The sequence below is a fragment of the Oryx dammah genome, unplaced genomic scaffold (assembly GCF_014754425.2).
Source record: "Oryx dammah isolate SB20612 unplaced genomic scaffold, SCBI_Odam_1.1 HiC_scaffold_27, whole genome shotgun sequence".
Lineage (NCBI taxonomy): Eukaryota > Metazoa > Chordata > Mammalia > Artiodactyla > Bovidae > Oryx > Oryx dammah.
The window spans coordinates 13,580,296-13,586,373 of record NW_024070211.1 but is presented as its reverse complement, the minus strand read 5'-3'; positions in this window follow the sequence as shown (position 1 = coordinate 13,586,373).

Below are 6,078 nucleotides of genomic sequence, written 5' to 3'. Positions count from 1 at the left end.
CTCAGCTCTCACATCTCCACTTCCTGCTCCTCTCCTACTGGGAACTCTTGTCTCCCCCACGTGTGCCTGTGCCCATGCTGTGGGTCAAAAAAGACACAGCATGGCGCTCACTTGTCTCCTCATTGAAGTCAGGGTGAACCCACATCCAGGCCCTTCCCAGACTGATTTCTCCCTCTTCCTCTTTCAGTGACAAGGACTCTAGATTGCCTCAGCCTTCAGAAAGGCCCTCATACTGAGGAGACGGTCCAGCCCCATCCTCACGAGATCATTGTAACTCCCAAAACCCATTCTGATTGGACGAATGTATGTCATGTGCCCATACATGAGCCAATCACCACAGCGAAGAGAATGGATATAAAGATTAGTCAAGCCATTCCTGTACTCATTTCATCCCTGATGCTGTGAATGTAGCCCCATCCTCACCACACTGAGTCAGTGGGAAGGGCACTTCCCTCCAAATGATCAATCTCCAAATGAAAATCAGAGGGGATGGATGCTGGGGAGGCAATTCACCAATGATCATTATGGTGCAACCCCCTTCAATTTTCCACCAGCCTTTCCAAAAATCAGTAATGTCTATTCCTGCTTTCTGGCCAAGGCCTATACCTTCCTCTTTTAGCTTGGTTCACAAACATTTGCTGAGTCCTCTTCCTCCACAGAGGGCCTGTAGACCGAGAAGAAATGGATACAATCCCTGACTTCTACAAATTCAAGTTCAATGGAACAGTATCAGAAGCTACAATTTGTTGAGTGTCTGCTGTATGTCAGGCACTGTTATGCCTTTCACACATCACCACATTTGATTCAAACACACAAAAAACGGTAGCCTCTGTGCACAGCCCCTGTTTCTTCAAACTGTAAGCTCTGAGAAAATCCACCAGCCTCTAATTACCTCTTCCTCCTCATCTCATGCCAGTCCTCCTTCTTGTTTGAGTGCCCCACAATGACCTTCTTTCAAGTCCTTGATATTACCATGCTCCCTTCTACCCCAGGACCTTTGCACATGCAGGTTCCCCTGTCTAAAATGCTCTCTCTCTTATTTTGCCTATTTAACCTATGAATGCTTTAAATGTCACATCAAACATTCCTCTGGGAGAGGAGGGTCTCCTCTGACCTTCCAGACAAGGCCAAGAACTCTGCTTAGAGGCTTTTAGAGCACCCTGCTCTTCTTCCTAGCACTACTCACAAGTATCATTATATGCTCATTTGTATTCAGTGTTTGTTATTAGTCTCCCCACCAGACAGTAAATTCCCACGGGGGCAAGAATAGGGTCATCAGATAGTTTTACCTAACACATAACAAAAGCTCAGCAAATATTTGTTGAGTGAATAAGTTGTACATCCATGTGCCTGTCCCCCAACATATGAGGGGGCAGGAGCTGAGTCAATACTTGTTAATGTGCTCTTAATCCAGAACGTGACAAAGCAATGCTTACTTTGGTTTGTGGTAAGTTTTGTCACTTGTAACTGCTAGAATCCTGGTTAACACAACGTTCAAACAAGTTAGATAAAGACTTTTTTTGGCTGCACCACTGCAGCCTGTGGGGCCTTAGTTCCCCCACCAGGGATCGAACTTGTGCCCCCTGCACTGGACGCATCTAATCTTAACCACTGGACCACCAGGGAAGCCCCCTGAGCTAGATTTTAAGGGGGCAGGAGACCCACGTCAAATCATAAATCTTTTAGCATGAACCTGGCTTCCCAGGTGGCTCAGTAGGAAAGAATCTTCCTGCTAACTGAGGAGACACAGGAGACTGCTGCTTGATCCCTGGGTCAGGAATATCCCCTGGAGAAGGAAATGGCAACCCACTGCAGTATTCTTGCCCGGAAAATCCCATGGACAGAGAAGCCTGGCAGGCTACAGTCCATGGGGTCGGGAAGAGTTGGATACGATGTAGTGACTGAGCGTCCGTGACACATCACAGACCCTCATCTCCCAGAAAACATCTTTCTTATAGTTCCCCATACTTTCCCACCAAAGCACATACCACAGTTTTAATTGGGTAATTCGTTTGTCATCAACTGTTCACTGTTTTCCGATTACACTTTAAGCCTTATTTGTACAAACTGTAAACTCGGCACTGCATAACTTATACTCAATATATGACCAAGCACAGAGTAGGTGATCAAGAACTATTTTTTGAATGAAATCAAAGTGAATAAATTAGTGAATAAAACAATTAGGCGGAAATTAAACGGTGGTTCAAAGCACCGGCTTCAGGGTAAGAAAGACTCCCAAAATACTAAGTCAGACCCCAGGTTGAAGTGCTTCTACCGCCTACTAGCTGTGTTAATCCGGGCAAGCCACATCAATGCTTCTGAGCCTCAGTCTTCTCAGCTGTAAAATAGGATGATAATACCACCTATTCTATGTATTGGTGTGTGGAAAAGTGGAAATTGCGTGTGAAGTTATTAGTACAGCTATTAATACAATTCTTCCTAGCAAGTATTCAAAATGTGTGTTGGTGAAGAGGCTGACATCAAGCCTTCCTTTCACTTCCATCCTCCCAATCCACTCTTCAAAGACCCTGAGAAACAAGAAAGGCCGTTGTCACGCTACAGAAGAGAATGCAGACAAAGGATTTCCTCCAGGGCTCGGTGGATCAGACCTGCTGATCCACAGGACCGGCGGGGTCTGGCGGAGACCAGCAGGTGGGGCTGCAGAGCGAGCGGCTTCCTGGAAACTTCTGGGGCCGCGGGCGCTGTGGGATCCTCGGTCCGCCCATTGCTCCCCCTCCAGCCTGACGCCTCCCACCCCTTGGTCCCTCCTGGACTGACACTCCCTGAGCTCGGGCCCCGCCTCCAGCCCCACCCCTCGTGGAGCACCTCTTCCTGACTCTCGGCCCCTCCGAGCCCCGCCCCTTTCCCCGGATTTGAGCCCCGCCCCTTTCCCCGGATTTGAGCCCCGCCCCCCGCCTCCACCCTGCTCCTCCCGAGGCTTGCGCCCCGCCTCTCAGCCCCACTGATTTCCCTTTGTTCTAGAGCCAACCCTCCCGGGTCTTGGGAGGCGCTGACTCAGCGGAATGGAACCAGACCTTGGCGCACCACCCCAACCGCCCCCCCCCCCAGCAGAATTGGAGATTGGCGCCTGGGGAGATGAGAGGTGCGATCGCGTCCGCCCAGCCCTTCTTTTGTTCAGAGAACATTCCTTTGCTCCTGCCCTCCCAACCTGGAGTTCACGGTTCCTGTTTCAGAATCGTGATAGCCAATATACAGCCCTAGAACCTGGCTCCCACCACGTCCTGGTTGTTGGTGTGTACCTCGGGTTTGTCAGGGAAGCCCTCAGTTTGCTCATTTGTACAATGGGAGCCAGAGGCTGATGTTGAAGGAACACTTGGGAGATTAACTGCGAAAACACAATTATGGAAGCTGCAGACACAAAATGAATGTTAGATGCTTGGCTTTGGAAGGGCTCCACTGATAAAAGCGGACATATATGTGTTGAGTTCACCTCCTTCATTTCTTCTCGCCTTCCTCAGGTCTTTGAAACCTCACTTTCTCAGTAAGGGCCTTCCCTGATCTCTCTTACACACCTACAAGCTCCTGGAGTTACCCTGTCGCACATTTCCATAGTAAGCAGTAGCTTCCTCAATTCAAATACTTGCAACTACTTTCTTTTTAAATTGAGGTATAATTTACGGTGAATGAAATGCACAGACAGAACTTAAACACGCAGTTCCATGAGTTTTGACAAAATGGAAACATCTCTGTAACTTACACCTCTATCAAGACAGAGAACACTGTGGAGACAAGAGAACTCAGGAAGTTCCCTTCCCAGTGAATAGCATCTGTCACCGCCCACAACCACTGTTCCTACTACAATTAACCTGGATAAGTTTTGCCAGTTCTAGAACTTCATATAAGTTAAAGCATACAGTATGACTTTTCTGAGTCTGACTTCTTTCATTCAGCATATTCTTGAGATTCAGATATATTGTATGACTAGTAATTTGTTTCTTTTCATTGATGAGTAGTATTTCATTACACAGCCATAGAATGCTTTGTTTATTTGCTTCTCTGTTGATGGTCTTTGGGGTTGTTTTCAGTTTCTGGCAATTATTAAGCTATGAACATTACAATTTTTTGTGGACCTGCTTTTTTTATTTCTTAGGAGAGGAATTTCTGGGTCATAAGGTTGTTGTAGGTTTAATTTTATAAGAAACTGACAAATAGTTCTCTATAGTGGTTATAAAGTTTTACATTCTTTTTTTAAAAACATTTTATTTACTTTTAAAATATTCTATTGTTTTGGTTGCACTGGGTCTTAGTTGTAGCATGTGGAACCTAGTTCCCTGAACAGGAATTGAACCTGGGCCCCCTGCATTGGGAGCATGGAGTCTTAGCCACTGGGCCACCAGGGAAGTCCCAATAGTTTACATTCTTATCAGCAACATAAGAGACTTCTGGTTCTTCCACGTGCTCCTGAGCATTTGGCACTGCCAGTCGTTTCACTTTTGTGAAAGTGGTGCAATGTATCTCCTTAGGGCATTGCTTTTTTGAAAATTTTAATTAATTAATTATTAATTTGGGGGGTGGGAGAGGGCTGCCCTGGATCTTCATTGCGCACTTAGGCGTTCTCTAGTTGCAGTGAGCTAGCTCCTCGTTGCTTTCCATTGCACTGGCTCCTTTCGTTATGGAGCACTGGCTCCTTTCGTTATGGAGCACTGGCTCAAGGGGAGTGGATGCAGTAGTTGTGACACACGCTTATTTCCCTGTGGCAAGTGGAATCTTCCCAGGCCCGGGGTTGAATGCATGTCCCCTGCATTAGCAAGCAGATTCTTAACCACTTGATCACCAGGGAAATCCATGGCATTCATTGTTGAAAATAATGGATCAATATTTTTAAATGATTAATACAAGTACACAGTTCCAAAAATTCAAAAGGCTCGTCAGCAAAGAAAAGGCTCAGGTCACTCCTTTTTTCTCCCTAGAAAGTGTCAGCCTTAAGAATGGCTTGTCCTACATGAAAAGATCCTCAACATCACTCATTAAGAGAGAAATGCAAATCAAAACCACAATGAGGTACTATCTCACACCAGTCAGAATGGCTGCTATCAAAAAGTCTACAAACAATAAATACTGGAGACGGTGCAGAGAAAAGGGAACCCTCTACCACTGTTGGTGGGAATGCAAACTAGTACAGCTACTATGGAGAACAGTGTGGAGATTCCTTAAAAAACTGGAAATAGAACTGCCATACGACCCAGCAATCCTACGGCTGGGCATACACACTGAGGAAATCAGAATTAAAAGAGACACATGTACCCCAATGTTCATCACAGCACTGTTTAGAATAGCTAGGACAGGGAGGCAACCTAGATGTCCACTGGCAGAAAAATGAATAAGAAAGCTGTGGTACATGTATGCAATGGAATATTACTCAGCTATTAAAAAGAATACATTTGAATCAATTCTAATGAGGTAGACGAAACTGGAGCCTATTATACAGAGTGAAGTAAGTCAGAAAAAAAAACATCAATACAGTATATTAACCCTGTAAATTCCATATACAGGGTTTTAGAATTTAGAAAGATGGTAACTATGGTCCTATATTTGAGACAGCAAAAGAGACAGAGATATAAAGAACAGACTTTTGGACTCTGTGAGAGAAGGCAAGGATGGGATGATTTGAGAGAATAGCATTGAAACATGTATATTACCATATGTGAAATAGATCGCCCATCCAGGTTTGATGCATAAGACAGGGCACTCAGGACTGGTGCACTGAGATGACCCTAAGGGATGGGATGGGGAGGGAGGTGGGAGGGAGGTTCGAGATGGGGAACAGATGTACACCCATGGCGGATTCATGTCAATGTATGGCAAAAACCACTACAATATTGTAAACTAATTAGCCTCCAATTAAATATATTAATTTAATAATAATAAAAAAAGAATGGCTTGTGCTAAAAAAAAAAAAAAAAAGAATGGCATGCACTTCCATTGAGATTAAATGTTCTCTTTGGCTATATGTCTTTTTTTTTTTTTTCATTAGAATATAAACCCCAGGAGGAGAGGGACCACCTATGGTGTTCACAGCTGTGATCCGAGCTCCTCTCCAAAGTTAATAACAGCCCA